We start from the raw sequence: 22027 nt of genomic DNA on the forward strand, positions 1-22027 counted from the left end.
GTGAATTCTTTCAATTTCTTCATAAATATGGAAAGCCCAAGAGTATCTGTGGGAAAGGAGGTGACCCGTGTAAATCTTGGCCACAGGATTACTATTTATTTTAAGCTGTGGAAGCTATGTGACCTCTTTATGCCTCACTTTCTCCCCCTTTGTCTCTCTCCCTCTTTCTTAGCGTGTCCCTTGCCCACATGTGTATGTTTCAGACAAGGTCTCATTCTGTGGGTCCCTCTGTCCTTAAAGCCATGGCAATTCTCCTGCCTGAACCTCCTGAATGTTGAAATCATAAAGCAGGTCCAGAATAAGCCTCAGTTTTTTACAGAGCTGTGACAGGTGTTATAATGGGTTTGGGGTGTAGGGCAGTGGCTGGAACATGGTAAACACCAACATCAAGTATATAACCATGATGGCAATTATAATAATAGTGCTTCTGCTGTTGACAGTTTGTGCTAATGGCACAGAAACATGGTCCTTTTGGGAGTTAGGATCTCTGAAGGGATTCAAGAAATTTTGAAGTGAGCAATGTTGTTGTAGAGTTGAGGGGATATAAGAGTGAGCAGCAGGTATTCAGGGGCAGAGCAGATCCTGGGTCTCAGGTGCTCTTTGTCTGTTGAGGTGAGAGCAGGGTTCAGTGGAGAATAGAGGTGAAAGGAGGGGGTTGAAACTAGAGGAAGAAAAAGACACCAGGGCCCAGGTTGGAGAGTCCAGAACTCAAAGCAGAGATTGTTCCGGGATGGGAAATCCACTTGCAGAAAGCCAAGTGAGTCATAAGAGCTTCCTGAGACTGGAAGGAGATAAGGGCTAGGAGTACAGCCGGCAGCCAGCAGCAGTTGGAGACTCAGTGAAGGTTCAGGTAGGGAGTCTACACCCAGCTCCTCCATTGTCTTAACATATGATTGAGTGTGTTTACGGTAAACTCAGGACTTGTGTCTTCAGATGAGAAGCTGTGTGGTCAACTCTGCAGGATCTAGTATCACCTAGGAGACACACCACTGTACATGTTTGTGAGGGAACTGCAAGACTGAGATGGGAAGACACACCCTACATGTGGGTGACCCTGTTCTATAAGCTATGTCCCTGAACTTACAGCAAAGGAGAAAGTGAAGTGAGCACCAGCATTCGTCACCATGCTTCTTAGTCACACAGATGTAACCAGCTGCATCAAGCTCTTGCTGTCAAGACCTCCCTGCCTTGAGCTGTGAATCAAAATAAACCTGTCGTCCCTCAAGCTTCTTTTGTCTGGTACTGTGTGAAAACTGAGGAAGGTGACTAATACAGGCTGTAACAGCAGGGGTGATGAAGAAAGGGACCTACCAATTTAGTAACATTATTTTTCTTTTTAATTTCTTATGCATATAGATTTTAGTCAAAGGTTGAGTAACATGAAAGGCATATAACAAATTAGTATGTTGCTGAAATAGTTATTGTGCCAGAAGCAATCAGAATAAGTAAATATTTAGTTTCTTATGGATTGTTCCCTGCCTCCCATTGCTTATTTCTGATTGCTATTGGTTTACTAGGCCAAGCCTGAAGTATGCTTGGAAATCTATATGTAACGACAGGGTTACCACTCATATTCCAGGAAGTCCTATGATTTCGTTAACAATAAATCCGCTTGGATCCATTGTGAGGCCTCTGTGCAACAATACAGATCTTTATGGACTGTAAAATCAGAGCAACTTTTTCTATAGTTAACTTTCATGGCCACTCTGTGAGTAGCTGATAGACCTTTCTAGAGGTCAGAAAAGCATGTCAGATCCTCTGGATTGGGGGTTACAGGCAGACGTAAACCACAGGATTTGGGTGCTGGGAATCAAAACTGCAGCCTAGCAGGATTACTGTTTGCTCTGAGCCATCTCTCCAGCCTGTCTAGCTACAGGACTGCGACTACCACATCTAAAATTCTACAACTTCTACCATACTTTGCCATTGGCGTCCTTCTGGCTTGCCCACTCTCTGCCATGGAATATTCTTTTCTCATGAGCCACAACGTCCACAGAGTCTACTCTTACCTTTCATCTTTCATCAGACTCTTAGCTCAACTTTTCTCTTATTATGTAGATGATATTTTGTCCAGAGGGGCTTTCCCATTCACACTCTCCTTTCTCAAACCCTGGCCTTTCCTGAACCCAAGACCCAGACCTCTCCTCTGATGCATCTCACAGACAGGTTTAGTAAATGTTTTCCCTTTGGCTTGAGCCAATCACAGCTTACCTTTCTATCCGCTTCTATAGCTGGCAGCACTTTTAACGATTTATTTTTAGAATTATGCGTATGTCTGAGTGCCTCGTGGTGTGTGTGTGTGTGTGTGTGTGTGTGTGTGTGTGTGTATGTGCGAGCGTGCGCTCTCACTCATGCGTGTGCACACATATGAGTATAGATACCCATGGAGTGTATGTAAATATTGCATTTTCCTGGAGCTGGAGTTCCTGGCTATTGTGAGCCACTTGATGTGAGTACTGGGAGCCAAACTCGGGTCCTCTGCAAGAGAAGTGTGTGCTGTTGGCTGTTGTGTCGTCTCTGTTGTGTCATCTCTCTACCTTCAGGCGGTGGTGGCTTAGGTTTTCCTCTTAAGGTGTCCTGGAGATGGACTCTGAGTAAAATTGTAAAAGCAGGGCTCTTCCCAGCAAAAATGAAAGCTGATTAAGCAACCAACAGTGCCTACTTCTGAACACATCTTAGTACTCCATGAAAATTCAAATAGTAAATTCCCTATTGAGATGGGAAGACACACATATGGCAGTCAGAGTTCCACATAATCTAGATTCAGCCACTTCTAGACTCTTGTCTTCTTCTCCCTAAATGTCCGTATGTCCTGGTCATTTGGATTATTAATTATGTTCAGGACTTGGTTAGTCTTTTCCCTACTTGGCTTCATGAGTCATGTGTGTCTTCTTGGAGACCGTCTCCCTGTTTTATCTGTCTACTTGCCTTGCCAGCTCCCTCCCAAAAGCCACTCCTCGAGGAAGCTATCAAACTTCAGGCAATTCAGGGAAAGGCTTTCTTTTCTCTCCATGTTTCCTCGGTTGTCTTGCAACACATTCTGTAGACCAGACTGGCCTCTAACGCAGAGATCCACCTGCCTCTGCGTCTCAAGTGCTGGGATTAAAGGTGCATGGCCCCACACCCAGCTGCCTCTGAAATCTTAGAAAAGTTCAGACTTTTCCACTAGATGTCAGGCTCCTCAGTGAAGGCTCTGCTTAGTCACTTGTGTTGTTCCCACGGTGGCACACAGTAACTGCCTCTCTTGCTGTGGGTGACTGAGTAATGATTTGACTAATGCATTTCCTGCTAAGCGTGTCACTTAAAGCCAGGGAGGCAGTATGAGGTCCTCAGGCTGTGTGTGGCTAGGCAAGGCGAATCACCCCCTCTATCTCAGACTGAGATTAAACGAGGAAACCGGCCGTGGATGGCTTTTGCTGCCGGTGGTCGGGATCATTTTCTCACCTTGTCCTTTTTGATTTGGGGGCAGTAGGCCCACTTGTTGCCTTCCTTAGGTAGCTTTTCTTGCGTGGTTATTGATTCTAAACTTGCTCTTCCTGTCTCCAAGCCGTTTCCTCTGCCCAGTGCTGCCATATCCTGCAGTAGTGCTCCTAGTATCCTCCAACACCCCTCCAAGCGTCCTACTTTTTACAGTCAGTAATAAAGAGTCTTACAATAATGTGTGTCATAGAAGCATATTTTATTAATGGAGAGCTTACTACAGTGCATCTTTAGTGCAAGGGTACAGAGTGAGGTCTTGAAAGCAGGGCAGGGGTTTTATAATATTGACCTTAATAATAAATGATCTAAGAGGATGATAATGTTGGGAAGGTGATAATAACTTCAAATAAGCCTATCTACCAGTTTAAAACAAAGTAGGGTTGAAGTGAAAGTTAGAGGCATCTTTTTGGGACCTTTAGGACTTGAGTTTTCCAAGAGAAGAATATTTAATATTTGATAATGCGAGCTAGTGAGGTGGCTCAGCTGGTAAAGGCTCCTGCCACTAAACTTGATGACCTGATTTCGATCCCCAGGACCTACTGAGTAGAACGAGAGAACAGTTCGATCAGGTTGGTACTCCGATCTCCACATGAGGGCTGTGGCCCACATGCACACACATGCACCCCAAACAAATAAAAATGCAACAAAAATTAAAAGGAAACACTTGGCATGACCACAAAAAGATGTAATATGAAATGTAAAGGAAAGAAAAAAAAGAGAAGAAAATGAATGTTTCTAGTCACGATTAAAGGCCTTGGGTGAGCGAGATATCTGACCACTGGTGAGCAAATGCAAATACTTCGGCAAGCAAAGTCCCAAGCTCTGAGCAGTCCCAAGCTCTGAGCAGTCCCAAGCTCTGAGCGGTCCCATGCTTGTGCTTGCTTGTCTGGGTTTCCGTGCCTGGGGTGCAGGCAGCTGCGAACTGCTTCCTGGTGCTCCACTCATCTTGTTTTTCTGAATGACCTTCTGCAACGTTTTCATGTTCTCCAAGGTGAGAGACCATGTAGTACACAGGGATAGAGTGAAGGAGCCACCCCTGAAGCGTGGGGTGTACCAGGCAGCTGTAGTCTGAGGTCCTAGCTACACTGATGGAAGAGTCGCTCCAGAGAATGGCTCCGAACTGTCATATGGAGAAAAGAACAGTTTGGGAGGGGCGTTTCCTTCTTTCAGGCCTCCTGGATTGATCTAGAAAGAAAAGCATGAGTAATGTAGACTTTGAAATACTGTAAAACAACCAATTAATTAATAGTGGGGGAGGGGTGCTGGAGATCAAACCCAGGGCCTTGCACATACTGGGGAAGTACATTCCCTCTAAACTGCCTTCCAGCCCTGGCTTACCATATAACTCAGGCTGACCTTGAACTTGTTAGATAACCCAAGCTGGCTTTAAAGTCAAGATCCTCTGACTCTACCTTGTCCACGCCCAGGCGAAATAATGGTTTTAATGATTCATGCACTTGAAGATCTAAACATGGAGACAGCCTAAAGAGCTTAAAGTATCTCTCATTCAGTCAACAGTTATTAGTTAAGCCCATGCTGTATTTGAGTTATGAAACCTTCCCTAAGAAATGAAAATCTACTTGTTTGGTTCAAACCTTATTTACTTTATTCGTTCTACATGAAAACTAATTTAGAATTCTATTTATATTTCCAAGGTTTTTAAAAGTGGACTGTATAGAATATAATTAGACCCTATCTTAATGACTTCCACCTACGACACTACTGGCTGGCTAATCTCTAATCTCTGAACAGAAAACGCCTGACATCTAATGCCCGCCTCTGACTACACAGCACATTTCTGTGATTTGAGAATCAGATAACCCTGATTAGTGGAACTGAACTTGAAGAGAGAGTCAACACGACTTCAATGTAGCTCTCGAAAGAAAAGCAGTTGAGCCTTAACGAACACGTTTCGCAACTGTTGGTGCAGCTCCTGGAGGGCCCGGGTCAAGTTTCTCAAGGATCCTGGTGAAACTGAGACATGTGGTTATGTGAAATAGCTCTGCACATGGCGTTTAACCGCTGTGCAGTATCTATAAAACCGGGAAGGGGAATAACATTTGAAACATTTGAAATGTAAATAAGAAATACCCAATTTAATAAAAATGGAAGAAGAAAAAAAAAAGACAGGTGATTAGCAAAACAAAGCCGGGTGTGAGGTTCAGGCTTACACTCTGACACTTGGGGTGCTAAGGCAGGAGGATTGTCACAAGTTTGAGGCTACTCTGGACTGTGTAGTGAAGTCCAAGCCGATCAGGACATGCACTTGCGCTCGCTCGCTCGCTCGCTCGCGCGCGCGCGCGCGCGCACACAGACACACACACACACACACACACACACACACACACACACACACCTGCCTTTTATATTCACAAAAGCTTTCTACTTTAAGTCACACTGCTGTTGTGCATTTACTGCTTTCAAAACCTGTTTTTGTGTTTCCTTACTGTTCCCACATTAGCAGTATGACATTAACTATCTTTAGTATGTCCTTGGAAATTCAAACAGCATTATTTAATTTCTAAATCATGCTTGTGAAAGATATTTTAACTGTATAACATTTCAGGTACAAGCTAAAATCTGAGTAGTAAAATTTCCCTTTTTGGCAGTAAATCTTAAAAACTGGTTTCAGACAGATTAGGCTTATGTCTATAATCCTGGTTCACAGGAGGCCATTAAAAAAGTCTTCTTTTTTTTTTTTTTGTTCATTTTTATTTTTTCACCCAATGCTGACCCTTGCATTCATTACAGTGAATGTCTGTACTTGTGGCACCCAGGAGCCTAAGGCAGGAGGATCATAGGTTGAAAGCAGTTCTTGGCTACCTGGGTTTGACGTCATCCTGGGCTCATGAGACTGTGTCTCTAAATAATAAAACAAAAACTACATCTAGGCTAAGTGTTCTGCCTAGTCTTCCTGGCCCTTGGCCCTAGAGTATGGGAACCCATCTTTCTGCTAGTTTCCCTGTTCAGTTTTGTCTGGGGCTGCCTCTCCTGATGATGGAGGCAGAATGCTCATGTGACAAAACTCTGTAAGAGAAGCTCCCGAGCGGAGAATCCATGGTGAAGTACTTCTCGTTCATCCAGGAAAGGCTATCTTCTCTTAAGGATGCGGTTACTTAGTTTTATCGCTTTCTCCACTCACTCATGTTTCATATACTATTGAAGCTATTAAAAACTGAGGGACCCCAACCCCTGACAACTGGCATGCAGCGACGCACTGACATCGCGTGCATTGGTATCTACTGCAGTGGCCCAGAGTCAATAGCCAAATGGGAGACGTTTGAAAGTGGTAACCTGAGGTATGTCCACATGCTAAGCGCCCATAAAGTAACCACAATCAACCCTTAACCGGTCTCGTTCTTTCTTTTACTTAGAGTAACAGAGGTTTCGTAGCTGTTAAGATATGCTCTCCATCTTTCATAGCCTGCACTCTGAGGCTTACAGGGCTTGTCTGTGGTGGGCCACAGCAACCCATAGTCAGCTTCCCTAGTCTGTTTTCCTAACTAAAGCTTATGCATAACTTTATCACATGATTCTGGAGACGCCATCGAGTAGAGAGATAAGAGCTACTTCAACAGGCGGAAGCAATCAAAACTGGAAGAACCTATCAATATATGGAGACAAGAATGCTTTAGTGGTAGGTGAAACAAAAGCTCTGGGGAATCTGCGTGGCTACCCACTGAGTGTGAAATCAAAAAACCTTAACAAAACCTGTAAGTAACCCTGACTTCCACGTAGTGACTTCCATTTGCAAGTGGAAATTGCCATCCGATTGCCTTTTGAGGATGCCCGTGAGTGATAACTTATGTCCACATAGGTGTGTACATGTCTGCGTGGTATTAACTATTTGTTACCTCCCCATCACGCAGTATTTTGATGCAGTCTGAGAAGGTTTGTTTATTTGGCAAACACGGATCCTTCTAGTTTTCCCACGAATCTCAGGAAGTTGCTGTAGGGATGCGGCCACCAGAGGTCCTTATAGACGTCGTTTAGCCACAGTTGGGGCTGAAGGGTTAAAGGGGTTTCTCATCATCTGTAAATGAAAGCTTAGTGAAGGCTTTATCGCCACAACTCAGGGCACCAAAAACAGCGACGATCTTATTAATTCTCTCAAGTACAGTTTAAGAAGTTTTGGATGCAAGCCATTTTTGGAATTAGGACAGTCCTAGCAGAGCAAATGACTCGAGGATGAGTGGGGGAATGGGGGTGAACTTGTAGGATAGACGCCCCCTCTCCCTTGGGGCACAGTTTCCAACAGTGCCCTAGTCCCTATCGCTAACTCCTCGATGTCTGCGGTCAATCACACTTGAAGACTCCATGGTGCAGGAGAGACCCTGCTCTCCACTCATGGTCCCTGCAGTGGCAGTCTCTCAACCAGGGCACCCTGCTCTGCTCGTACCTGGAACCGGGACGCACTGCAGACTGGCCCTGGTGGAATTGGATGACTGCAGCCATACACGACCCCAGCCCTGAGGCCCACGCTACCCCCACCACTCGGGCTCGTGGTTCCTCGGCTCCCACCCGGAGGCGGGCGCAGTGCTTGGACGCTGTTCAGCCCGCGCTCCCCGCTTTCCCCCTCCCCCTACTGCTCCGGATCCCTGGAGGCTCAGCGGCTGTTGGAACTGGAGGTGGAGCCGAGCCCAGGGCCGCCTCGCAGGAGGGAAAGTTCGGCGGCGCCGGGCGGGAGCAGCGTAGCCAAGGGAGCCGGCTCCGCTGTCTGCAGGGTTGCTTGGGGTAAGTAGGGGTCCCCTAACCAGAGGGCTGGACGGGCGTGGCCCGCTGTTTTGCGGGTATGTCGCTGCCTTTTGCCTGTCCGTGCCACTACCCCCGACCTCGACCTCCGGGTGGCTCTCTGTCAGTCGGGAGGACGCACTCACAGCTGGCTTCCATCGACCACTGCTGCCTAGGGCTGAGGACTCCCGGATCACTGCCCGCTGTAGCCCTGGCTAGGCGCGTGGAAGGCGCGGCGCCTCTAGGTGGACGCGCGAGGGTCCCCCGTGCCGCACCCCGCGGTCAGTTCAGCTTCTTCAGCGTTAATTGAGCCCTCCGCTGTTGGCTTACTCTCCAGAAACCCCACTTCAAAGTAGCCATGGCATATATAGGGGTGCCTCTAGTTTGCTGTTCTTGGATTATATTTGCTGTGATGAAGAGGGTGGCCCATGGCAGGTCGCTCCCCGCATTGTGCCGGAGCGACGGTGACTCTCTGTATCCCAAGGGTCTTCACATCTGCGTGTGACTCCATGCAATTGTGTGCGCCAGGGCTGGGGAGAAGCTTTCCCAGGGCATGGTCTTGGGATATAGTGGGGGATTCTGAGGGCTGGAGGAAAAGGAAAGCTGTGAGCTGTGCCTGGCGAAGGCAAAGTTGTTTGTTTCCGCCACACTTCCTGCACCTGTACCCCTGTGTCCGTGATTATGAAGTTATAGAGGAAAAGACGTTAACACTGTTGTCCAAACGCTGAGCCTCAGTGGACGCTAAAAATGAAAGAGTAATGAATGATAGCATGGCTGTAGTTTGCAAAATCCATTTTTTAAATTCAGATTGCAATGTCTTGGCACAGTTTTGACTTAAATGTCATTAAAGACAACTAACTATATTTATAAGAAATTTAAATATCTAGTAAATCTTAGCAATTCTGTGGGGTTTCTTGGATTGTGTTGACACTTTTTATACAAGAGAGCCCCAATTATTGTGAACTGCGAGCATTAATAAACTATGGGTTCTGCCGCGTGGAGAGAAGTCTGTCAAACTTGGAGACAGAAGCGTTAGGCAGAGAGTAACTGGTTCTCTAGGCAAAAAAGGTCACCTGAACACACACAAGAGGGATTGTTGTGATAGAGGGATCATGTGTTGAGCTTCCAGAAAATGCCAATTCTGGGAAAATATGAGATGGACAATACCCATTGTAGGAACTTAATACATGGTCATTAGTGCTCTGAACTACCCAATGGGTGTGTCCAACATGCTGCAGCCTATAGAACGCAGTAGAACGAAGAACGGCTATCAGTACAGCCCAAGCCAAAAATCATGAATATACTTAAAGCACTGAGGTTTTTCTGTGCGATTGGCTTTTGATTAATTAACTCGGTGTAATTGTCAAGCTTGAACTTTTCAGATTAGGACACACCTGCTGCCACCCCAAATCACTCGACATTACTTTTATTTCTCTCCATCTTCTTGTCTCGGATCTTATATATCTAGTCGTAAACCATATCAGCGAGCTTCAAAGAAGAAAAAGATCCAACGTTTACATCAACCCCACTTACATTATTGTGAGGTTGTGCTTTGCTGCTCTAGAGGACTGGCGTCCAAGAAGCTCATCCGACATTTAGCTGCATGACTCTGGGCCAGTTGTTCGTTCTTTCCAATACCAGGCTCCTGATGTGCAAAATGGTTGCAACACTCCTCATTTGATAACAGCATTGGCCAGAGTGAAAAGAAAAACATTCTTTTTCTAAGTGCTCAGAGCACAGTAGACCCCTCCCGAGGGCTATTTGCCTCACTTAAATATGGTTTAGATAGGTTTTGATACTTAAAACTTTAACCATAATAATTCCTCCTTTTATGCACTCTTTGGCCCATTCATTCATACTCCATCTATGCATCCGTCCATGAGGCCATTGACCCCTGAAGGCCATCGGATTTCCTTCATAGCATTCCCTGCTTGGCTGTTTGAACCAAGGAGTTGGCATTCTAGAGAAAGATAGTAGGCAATGCATCATGGTTTTGTTTGTTTGTTTGTTTGTTTGTTTGTTTGGGTTGAGAATCCATCATCGGGATGCAGGATGATGAAGTGGACTTCCCAGTCTCCCTGTTTCCCAGTTCTGTGCTTACTAAAATGATGGCACACTCAGAGGTCAGAGGAGAATCAGTAAGCCGTGAGTGACTGTTGTCTCTCCTGCTTCCCTTGTGCCGTCCAACCCCACCATGGCAAGCAGTAAGGACTCAGCACGCCTGCCTTTATAGGTTTGAAACTTACTGTGTAATGAAGTTATTCTTCAGTTCACATCCTTCTTCGCAGATTCCTGATGAAAGGACCTTGGGACTGTAAATTATAGCTCTCCCATATATTAAGGCTAACAGAGGTACTGAAGAGGCTGAGCTCAGGTAGACTTTATTACCTATTGATTTGGGTCCTGTGATAAAGTGCTCTTATAAAACTTGTAATAGCCGAGGTCTCATAGTAGTGATTCTGCCACTAGGGGCCTCCTCTGCACACTGGATTACCCCGGGCTGTCATGTTCCTATCCTTCTGTCCTTACAGGTAGCAAAGAAAGTGGACTCCTTGATGAGAGAAGGATGTGCATATAAAAAGCATTAACAATGACCCGGAAGTGAACGAAGGTCCCTTTGATGGAATCAATGTGCTTTAAAACATAATTGTAGAGACTTAAAATTTGGCTTCCTTTCTTACTTTGCACATCATAATATTCAGATATGGAATTTTTTAAATTTAGAAAATAAATATATGATTCAGATGTAGATTTTAATGTTTTTCTTTGTGTGTGTGTGTGTGTGTGTGTGTGTGTGTGTCCATCTGTTTTTGGTGGAATTTTTTCTCACCTAATCTTTCAATGTATTTAAAATAGCTTTATCTTCTAAATGGATGCTTGTAGGACTAAAGTACTATAAATTGCTTGTCAAGGGATTTTATGTAGCCAGTCGAAGCTCCTCCCTAACCCCCCCCTCTCTTTTTCTTCTCTGCCTCTTTTTATTCTTGGAGCTACATTAAAATTTATCTTCAAAATATCTTGTTACATTCTATAATGTAGCATTAAAAGATATCTTCTGTTTAAGTTAGAGCCTCACCTAGGTAGCCCAGGCTGGCCTCAACCTTGCAGTGATCCTGTAAGAGCTACTACACCCAGCTATGAGTTTTGAAAAGCCTTTGTATTTTCTGATTTTATATGAAGTTAGTCAGGCCTGAAAATATCTGTTGAAACTTAAAGGTGTTATTTCCTATAAATAACTTATTTTGTAAAAGGAACACTGACCATGTCTGTAAACAGGTATTATTATCCCCAATATAGCCGTATTATTTGTAAATAAATAAGAGAGCATTTTCAGGTTTCCAGTAAGATTTAATTTATTTTGAGAAACTAAGCACTTTTACTCTGCACTGAAACATTGGCTAAGGTAAGAGAATGCAGCACCCCCAAATCTTACAAAGGGGTTTCTCTTTTTATTCAGCAGAACCCTTCTGAATTCAGAAACATTACAGACATCCAGATCATATTTCCCCCTGTTATGATTTGAAAACAAGGTAATACGACTGTTGTTGTTTTTCTATGAAGTAGTCCAGTCTGTGGTTAAGGAACAAAATAAGAGGACTAAGTTTAATTGTGAAGGCCGTAGAAGATTTATTATTATTATTTCCCCCTGATTAAGCAGAATTCTTTGGATTGCTTTTAGGGTTCTGGCATATCAAAGAGCTGTGCAGATCCTGTTTATACAAAGGAATGCTTTTCTAGAAGCAGAAGAGGTTTTAACCTCCAGCTAGGGAAGGGCTTGGCACCTCTCAGCCTATCCTTCCTCTCCCCAAGACAGAGTTGAGCCTCAGCCAGAGTGACGGACATATAGCTTGCTGCAGAGCACAGTGATTTAGTTCAGGCAAGAGCTCCAAGCTCACAAAGATTATGGATGCTTGCCCAAGGTGCAGGAAATGAATGGCTCTTCATACCTGTGAGTCATTTTTAGAGACCTGCATTTGGGAGGTGCCACCTGTAAGGAAATGACAACCGTGAGCGGGGAATTCTTTTGAACCCATCACTTAAGCACAGGCTGCACAGATGATTTCTGTTGTTTTTAGGCAAGGCAAAAACCAAACATTTGGTTATCCTGGGGTCGCATCTGCTCCCTTGCTTTATTTCTACACACCGAGAACATTTGGGTTGATGAAGAGGGAAACAGAAAGCACAGTAGGTAGGCGTGAGCTGCCTGTTTATACTGATTTGATTTTTGTATTCCCAAGGTATAGCTTAGATAAGCAATCTTCACTGATAGTTTTGTGAACATCATCTATTCTGTTTCAGGGCACCCTCAAAAGTGACCTCTTCGTCTTTCCTCCTCATATGCTTAAATTGCTCGTTAGAAAGGCTCCTCCTAGTGCAGCTGAGGCCGACCTTGAATCTGTAAGCCTGCTCCTGCCTAAGCCTCCAGAATCCTGGGATTACAGGCAGGCTCCACCGTACCTAGCCTAGACACTTGCGGCTACATTGGTGCTGTTGCTTGCCAATGAGTTGTCCTTGTACGATTTGGCACTTGGATAGTCCTTTCATGTGTGATTGGCCATCTTGGGCCAGGTTGTTAAGGTTGGCAAACACATAGCACATCAGAGGTCAGAGCCAGTTACCCTCCTTGCTGGCAGTTCCTGTGGGGCACATTCTACACAGCCATGACTATGGAAGTGCTGAGAAGAATGCCTACCACATGGTAAATTGTATACATACATACGTATATATCTCTGCTGGTGTTTATTATAATTACTGCCTGGGTTGCTTTCAGTTTAGGTCAAGGTCACCATAGCCACAGACATACCCGATGGCACAGATGCAGCAAATTTGCCCTCTCTGGTAATACTTGCCAAGTCGGATACTTCATCAAAGGTTTCTCCTTATACTTCATTGCAATGTAGTTCTTTCCATTATAAACTTGGTTAGTGCTGTGTTAAGTATGGGGCATGAGGTGCTCATGCAGTCTGTGCTGCCACCTTGGGCTGTGTGTACTGTTGTTATTTGCACTCTACAGGTGAGAGAACGAAGGTTTCGGTGATGACACTTGTGTAAGGTTGGATGCTAGAGCTGGGCCTTAATCTACATCTGCCTGCTCCCACGGGAACATCTGCTATTCCCATCACCCCCTCCCATGTACATGTGAGTAGGTGTGCAAATGTATGTAAGTTCCCATGCTTGTGTAGCAGAAGTCAAGGTAAGGTGGTGTTTCTCTTAGGAGCTATCCACCGCTGGTTAGGGTGGGCTGTCTGGATAGTAAGTGCACGTCTCTGACTCCCCAGTACCAGGGTTGCAAGGGCACACGCACCACCACAGCCTGCATTCTCTGTGGATCCTGAGCACCAACCAAGATCCTTAGGTTTGCACAGTGGGCAAGCTTCTTATTGATTGAGCTATTCCCCAGTCTCCATAGATTTGTTTTTATTTTTTGTTCATGCTGTTTGGTTTTTTTCCAACATAAGCTCCTTGAATTGACAGTTGGGTATATGTCTTGGAGTTCTGAGGGTTGGTGAAACATAGGGCATTGATTTCCATTATTGTATTGGTATCTCTTCCTGGGCAGGATAGATAGAGCAAGATAACAAATGGAGCTTTTTTCAGACTTGCTTCAACACTTGTTATTTATATGTTTGTACATCCAGAATTTTCTCTAGTAGCCCAAAATATATTGTAAATAGCTTTCCTGTGTAACAATGAACTTCTTCCTTTTTTACCCTTCCCTTTGCCTCTCTCTCTGTCTTTTTCTCTCTCTCAAGACAAGGTTTCTATGGGTAGCTCCAGGCATCATGGAACTTGTACTGTAGACCAGGCTGGCTTCAAACACAGAGGTCTGCCTGCCTCAGTTTTCCCAGTGCTGGGCGTGCCACACCACTGCCTGGCTGATAGTTAACCTCTTATCAAGGCACTTTGCAGGCACACTGCAAAAAGAATATATGGATAAAATCAAGTGTGTGGGTTTCAGAAGGTAAAAGGGAAGGCTGGGGCCAGTCATTCATTCATGCATTCATCGAGCAAAGTGCTCACATTACATAAAGGCTTCCTACTAGATAATTCTAAAACTATAAAGAAGGGGACAATGTAGGGAGAGGGTGCGTGTTATACCTTGGAGCTGGGCCGTGCTGGGTTTGTTAGCACAGCTGGATCTCTTCTTAGGCCCCCAGCTCTTAGTTTCTGTGAATGGATTTTGCATGCATAATGGGGACAATACATTTTTGACTTCTTGCCAGAATTAGAGCCCTCAGAAAAATGCCATGCCACTGGAAGTAGCTGCTACCAATGACTGTGCCTCCCTACTGTTCCTCCTTAACTGTCTCCTCTCATGGCCTCCCATCCCTCCCTTCTTCCATCGAGTACTGACTGGTCAGAGAAGCATAAAAATAATGATACCTAAGTCCAAGGTAGAGTGTGATCAACCCTTGAAAAGAATGTTCTTTTCTGGTTCTCCCTCATGGAGCTGGGGCAGACTGGGCAATGATATTAGGTAACCTGTGAACTGGCATGAGCTAGCCCAGGCTCCCTACCCCACTTGGTCATTACCGAAGCTGACCAGAAGAGGCTGACATCTAGGAGCCCATGGCAGCTTAGTGCTTACTGTAGATGCTTCCGATGTAGAATAAGGCTGAGGCTGGAGGGTAAAGAGAGGGTATTTAGGCAAATTGTGACAAGTTAGAAGTGAAGTTTGAGGTAGGCCAAAGCAGAAAATGTTCAGGATTTTGGGGTATGCAAGGCCAACACTTGGCAGATTGTTACTTGATGGGGCTGAGGCTGGGGCTGGGGCTGGGGCTGGGCCTGGGGCTGTGGCTGTGGCTGTGGCTGTGGCTGGGCTGGTTTGGTGGTTCTGAATTACAGAGCTTACGGAAAGGCTCTGCCCAGGAACTCACATCTCCAGCTTGGTGTATGGCCCGACAGACAGGTCTAGTTCCCTAAACTCTGACTACAGGCTCTTCTGAATGTGGTGCATCCTTGCACAGCAAGGAACTAAATCAAAATTATTAGCTCTTGGCCAATTCCCACTTGAGATTTCAAGGGTTAGTTTATATCACAGAAGAAATGAGCCTCCTTTCCCCCCTTCCATTTGGGGATTTGGTTAGAGACATCCATGTCTGTTTCAGTGTGTGGCAGGGAGCCAGAACCACCGGGGCCTCTGGGTGTGTCTTGTTGGCACAGCCTGTATAGTGGGCTGTGTTGCAGGCCAGGGTGGGTTTTACCAAGATGTGCCTGGCGGTTTTATGATAATGAGCAGCCTTGTTTGGTGTGCAGAGTAGATGCTGTGTGTGGTGGGGCAGGAATGTGGGTTTTACAGAATCATTACAGTTTAGAACTGGCTCATTCAGTTATGGAGGCCTGGAGACATTATTTATTGTGTGGTGGCACCTAGGCATGAGCCTACCCTTCTGTGAGTGAGTAAATAGGACCTGCCCAGGTGCAAGCAAAGCCTGAGTCAGGGTTTTGAAAAAAAAAGTGGAAAAAAAAATAAATGCAGGATAGGGTTAGAGAATCATATGTTTAGAGCGATTTATGGTAATTTTCAAAATCCCATTTTTATGGGATTCATAGAGTGTATTAACAGTAAAGCAACAAGCTAGCTTTAAAAACATAGCAGAGGGAGCTTTGGAAAAAAAAGAGGAATGATCCTTAAAGTGAAATTCATGTTAGTTAGTGGATTTGGGAAAGATTGTTGGAATGAGCATGCAGAGAGACCCAAGACCTTCAGAAAACGTGGGAACTAATGCCTGGGATGAGGAAGCAGTGACCTGAGGACTGTGGCTTTGGAGATGGTGTGAGTTGGTCAAAGTTCAAATCTATACAGTGCCTTTGTGATCTTACGCAAGTCAGTTCTCTAGATTCTAGTTTCTCACCTAGAGTATGAATCAATTTATCATGGTTTTTCTATTCAGGGTTTGCTCATTAATTGAGATACTTATAGCTCATTAATTGTAGATGTGTTCTGCATGGCAGGTGCTTAATACATGGAAAAGAAAAGAATTATTTTCTAGTTTTCTTTTGGGAGGAAATTTGGGAAACTAGAAGGAGACTGAGGTGTTTGCCCTGGATCTTGAGTCTCTAAAGTCTACTCTTGGATTGTTTTCTTATTGTCTTCAAGTTTTAGATTGTTATAACTCAATATGCCTTTGGATTCCCACTGAGCATATGCCACTGTGGTAAGTGGTAAGTGAGATGAATCCCAGAAGACCACACTGGGTACCCACATTAGTTACTTCCTTGTTTTTATGACAAGATACTAGATAAAGCAACTCAAGAAGGGAAGAGTGTTTCTTTTGAGAGAAAAGTCCATGGTGGCGAGGAAGACGCATTGGTGAGTGGGCACACATGGTTGCCTGATCTCCTTACACTCACAGTCAGGAAGCAAAGAGCTATGGATGCTGAGTCTCAGATTATTTCTCCATTGCTTTGAGACCACAATACAGGGAATGTTACTAGAATCATCCAGGGGACTTTCCTACTAAATTAAATCTCCTCTTCAGAACATTTTTACAGATTTATATAGAGGGATGTTTCCTTGGCAATCAATTCTAAGTCCTGTCAAGTTGACAGTCAAGATTGGCAGTACCTTTACATAGCTTAAGTTTTTGATTGAGGGCAGTGCGACCAGGGCTTTCTGTTAAACAATGGATTTCTATATCTCCCATGAGTCTTTTGACTTCCATGAATGTAAGTAACACAGACTACTTATGATGTCTTTTGGTAACCTGTGTACATAGGGTAGCAGTTAATGACCTCATGAACCGAATAGAGAATATTTGTGGGTCTCTCCAATCTCTGCTCATACTTTCACAATGGTGAATCTAACTGGTGGCCAAGGGTTTCTTGTGCAAACACATGAAAGTGTTTGCATTTTGTGAATCTGATTGCTGGAAAGCATGAGAAGGTGTATTTGATGTGGTGCTGGATTATCTTGGGCTGAAAAGGGTGCAGAGAGATGTGGTTCTCTACTAGGACTGTTGGCTCTTTTGGGGGCTGGATGGCAGTGTGAATGGCCAGGATCTGTAGCTGTTCTTCATCACCAACAAATGAGAGTTAGGGAATGAGTAGTAGAGTAAACTTAAATGAAGTTGGCTTTGAGAATTAAATAAATTCGTGTTCGAGCGTGAAAGGTGGCTCAGAGGTTAACTGCATTGACTGCTCTTCTAGAAGACCTAGGTTTGATTCCCAAAACCCACACGATGGCTCATAACCATCTGTATCTCTAGGCCTAGGGGATCTGGTACTCTCCTCTGGCCATCTAGGGCACGGTACACAGACTACATTTAGGCACATCACCCATACACATAAAATAATAAATATTAAAAAATAATGTAATTATAAATAGACATTAGAAATATAAGATTAAAAAGAGTGGCCACACTGATTGAATGAGTTGTTTTTCTCCTAGAGGGCTTGCAGAGTCCACAAAGCAGTATTCTTGAAGCTAGAAGCAATGAGAAGACCATTGGGTAGTAAAACTATAGCCATAGAAGCACTAGTACTTCTGAGATCATTGGTTTCATGTCAGTGTTTTGCAGAAGTCCCGGGTCACTGGAGACAGTCTGCAGAGTTTCACTGTGGACATGCAGAAGGCCAGGAGGGGCTAATCTAAGATGACTCAGCCACCAAGTGACATGATAGTCTAGGGATGAGATAAAGGTGGATGGTTTCCACCATGATATTACAACTGGGCACGCAACATCGTTAAGTATGGTGGCTGGCTAGAGACGATTCTAGGCACCTCTACAGTAATGCAACTGACAGCTGTGCCTGCTCCCAAGTTTCAGAGTCTAGTTATAGACTCCTACTGTGTGCTTGGTGCTGCCACAGATGAACAAATGAGAGATTCTGGCCTTAGGGGTTCAGAAGAGTAAAGCCCTACAAAGGAAGGTTTAGTGTCACATAGAATGCCTCCTCTTGGATGGTAAGCACTCAGTGTCCATATCAAAAGCACAGAAATATCTTTTCACATCTTACAGAATTCATAAAATCAGAAATGGAAATAAGGGGCTGGGGCTCAGTAAAGTGCTTGTTGGGCAACCATGAGAACCCACGTTTGGCTCCCAGCATTCATAGAAGGCCCAAGGGTAGGTATTTGTAACTCAGCACTGGGTGATGAACAGGAGAGACAGGCAGATCTTTGGAAGTCAGTCAATTTAGACATCCTGGTAAGCTCCAGAGTTAGAAATTGGTGGGCTCCAGTTTCGATGAGAGAGCCTGTCTTAAAAAAAAAAAAAGAAAAGAAAAGAAAAAGGAGAAATAGTGGAAGAAAACTAATGTCAAACTTTGGCCTCCGCTTATAGCTATACTCATATCCATACATGTACTGGAGTGTTTGCAAGAATGCATGCACATTTGTGTGTGTGTGTGTGTGTGTGTGTGTGTAATATCTCGGTTTCAGGTTTCACTTGTACAGTTTCAGCCTGTTAGTTAAAATGTGAAATGCTGTTTCTCTGCATTGCAAATCTATGATCTTTCTGAAAATAAAGAGATTTTATTTCTCAGAATAGTTCTGAGGAGTTGTTTGGAGGCAAAAATGGGATGCACATATGGAAAGACATGGCATGTGTGTCACTGGGGCTTGTCAGGTGTTGAATAATGTGGTTTTCAATTAAACACAGGTCTCGTTTTCCTCCTGGAATACAGCGTGTGCAGATGGATCAAAGTTACCTACTATAAAGTAAGTACTATCGAAATACTTTCCTTATAGAATTCATTTACCATTGTGGAAATTGTTTCTGACGGTTGGGTCTGGTCATTGTGTAGGAGGAACCTACACAAAAAAGAACCACGTGCATTTGAGCCCAAGAAGGAAAAGGAAGCTTTTGATCCCGTTTATTGTATGTTCTATGCTCAACAAGTGACACCGTGATGTTATGAGCTGGGGATGTAGCTGGGTTAGTAGTACTTAGTGTACATGAAGCCTTAAGTTCAGTCCCTATATAAAGCAAGGGATACTGGTGCATGTTAACAATTCCACCACTTGGGAAGTACAGGCAAGGGGACCAAGAGTTCAAAGTCATCTTCAGCTACAGTAAATTCAAGGTTGACACAGGCTAGATGAGACCTTCTAAAATAAACAAAACCAAACAACTAACCACGATATAGGACTGTAGACACTTTTGCTACTCTTACGTCATCACTGGATCAGTCTGTAGATTCCTGAGTGTAGAGAGCACAGCCCAGGCTCCCACCCCTAGCCCTTGCCTCTAATGTTTTTGATATATTCCAATGCCTATGGTAAGGTTAGCGCAGGATGTATGCACATGAGGCTTTCAACGAATACGTATAGGTCAACAAATACAGGAGTTCTGTCACCAACAGGGTTAGTCAGAAACAGTGTTCATAAATGAGCAAAGGACCCTCTGGGATCCCAGTTTGTGAATGGGAAGCTGACCGGGTAAAGCAAGCAGAAAAGTCAGGCTCAACGTCTTTTACTATTACACACAGCTAGTAACTGTGCCTGTTTTCACTCTATTTCTGTTTACTGTGTGCTTTCTTAAGAATTACCTATAAGCAAATTATGTATTCATCGTCTTGTGGCAGGCTGGATCTAATGCAGTCAGGAAGGCTTCCAAGGCTTTAAGTGCTCTTGAAGGTAATAAAAAGGAGGGCTAATTACCTAACCGAAGTGATTACAAGAGAGATGTTGGACATCTTGACTCTCTGGGATTGTGACGCCAGCAAAAGTAGCTTAGAAAAGGACAGCTTTGAGAAATGTCAAGGACATGAACCAAGCTTTTATTAGTGGTATTATCCTTACTTTTTATTTTGTATTAAATCTATGGTGTTGGTGTATCTGTAGTTGAACAGAGCATGAGGACCGGACTAAATAATGCATGGAGTGTCTGTGGGTGAAGAGTCAATTTTAAAGTATGTGGCTGGTGTTCACAGTTGGAGCCTGTAAGTTTTTACATTTAATGATTATACCTTCCCGTAGCCATCCGTCTTTCTCTTTAATAAGCAATACTCCTTATCAGGCCTGATTTGTGTACATTGATTGCACCATTATACTTGTTAAATATTAAAGAATTCCCCCCCCCTGTGTGAAGTCTAATTAGGCAAAGTGTTTGGTGCAAGCCTGGAATTATCATTCAGAATAATAGCTCAGTCATTACCTGTGACACATACCTCAGTCTGCTGGATTGTAGACCTTTTATTCAACCCCTAATGAGAACACCAGTGTACTGACCTCCCTCTCTCTCCCTCTCTCTCCCTCTGTCTCCTCTCTCTCTTTCTCTCTTACACACACACACACACACACACACACACACACACACACCCCTCAGTCCTCAAGATTGAGCCTAAGGGTTCACTCATGCTATGTAAGCACTGTAATGCTGAACTATATCCCCAGCCATTTTTGACTATTTACTTATGGTCCTATTTTAATATTTGCTACTAATATATATTTGTGTGTGCATGCATGGGCATGTTGGGTGTATGCACATGTATGTGTGTATTTGCATGTGCGTAGGCATGTGTGTGTATATGTGTAGAGACCCAAGGTAGCTGTCAAGTGTCTTTCTCAATTGCTCTTTACCTTACAACATATTATAGTCTCTTGCTGAACCTGGACCTCACCATTTTTGGCTAGCTTGACTAGCCAGCTTACTCTATAGATTTCCCCTCTCTGCTTGCCTACAGGAAGCTGCCATGGTTCGGGTCCTAACTTTAGTTCTCTTGATTTCATGGGAAGCACTTCATCTACTGGGCCAGCTCAAAGTCACTCACTTAATTAATTAGGTAATTAATTAAAATTAATATTAATTAATTGACTGACAGGGTCTTGTGTAGTCCAGGCTGGTCTTAAACTTGCTGTGACATTGAACTCCTGCTCTCGCTTTTCCTCTTGAGTGCTGGGATTGGAGAACTGTGCCAACACACCTGCTTCTTATTTCATACTTAAAACTCAGAAGAAAAAAAAATCTGTATTCTTCTGTGAACCTATGCATATGGACAGGGGCATACATACACATGTAATATGAGGCTGATGGATCTGAAATAGATCAGGCCCAGTTTATGGCTTGTTACTCTCTGAGAGAAAAGCTTTTAAGCCACAAGTTTCCTATAATGTCTGGTTATCAGGCTAATAGGTTTTTCCTCTCAGTGGTCCTCGCGGTGCATGCTGGGGTTTTCGAAAAGTGCCTGTGTTCTGTCCTTACAATTACAAACAGCAGCAGCGCTGTGTTCCACTGATGAATATGGGAATCAGTGTGCATGTCTTCAAGTGAACAGTTCTTGCCAGTTGATTTCTGAATGTGGTCAGATAAAAATGAGATCTGGCTCTAAATTAAAATATGGACCTGGAACTCAAAGAGTGGATTCTCCGCTTCGTTAGTGAGAAGCGGAAGTTCAGAAGAAGCATGGTGCACCGAGGTCCTCATGAATGCTAGAGGTAGGAACAGACCTGGAGCCCTGCACACCGGCATTTTCAACAGGGCGATCCTTGGCAGAGCATGATGGGAGGACTGCCCACCGGTCCCCCGCCCCAAGCCCTGGGGAGCTTGGAAAGATTTTGAGGGCAAGACTGCCACTCATGGCCAGCTGACTATGGGGTGCATATCATTTGAATTTATCTGTGCTTACGGAAGACTTTGCATTTCGTGTTTGCTAATTGTCAGATTGCTGGGAACCGGAACTCAATGATTCAAAAATCGCAGCGTATCCTTGGAGAATCTCAATGTTCTGTGGCGGGTTAAATGAGTAGCAACAGCTGTCAGGCAGCGGTCCCAGTCAGCAGCCGGGCAGTGGCAGGGCTCAGCTGGAGAACTGGGCTTCCATGTCAAAAATCTCAGTATCTTGCTTGCCTTTTGTAGCCTGCAAGTAGACT

At 44.2% G+C, this 22027-nt stretch overlaps 1 protein-coding gene across 5 annotated transcripts in view; it reads left to right on the forward strand.

The window, feature by feature from the left end:
• Positions 1-7784: 7784 nt before the first annotated feature.
• The window catches only part of Csgalnact1 (chondroitin sulfate N-acetylgalactosaminyltransferase 1), a 335361-nt gene continuing 321118 nt past the window's right edge, over positions 7785-22027 (forward strand). For 3 of the 5 annotated variants that reach the window (XM_063275379.1, XM_039094494.2, XM_017600096.3), the window contains exons 1-2: positions 7785-8214; positions 18816-18874. The gene's annotated coding sequence lies outside the window, so the exon portion shown is untranslated. The remainder of the gene's footprint in view (positions 8215-18815; positions 18875-22027) is intronic. The other 2 variants (XM_008771114.4, XM_039094495.2) reach the window with 1 other exon arrangement.

Source organism: Rattus norvegicus, chromosome 16 (assembly GCF_036323735.1).
Source record: "Rattus norvegicus strain BN/NHsdMcwi chromosome 16, GRCr8, whole genome shotgun sequence".
NCBI lineage: Eukaryota > Metazoa > Chordata > Mammalia > Rodentia > Muridae > Rattus > Rattus norvegicus.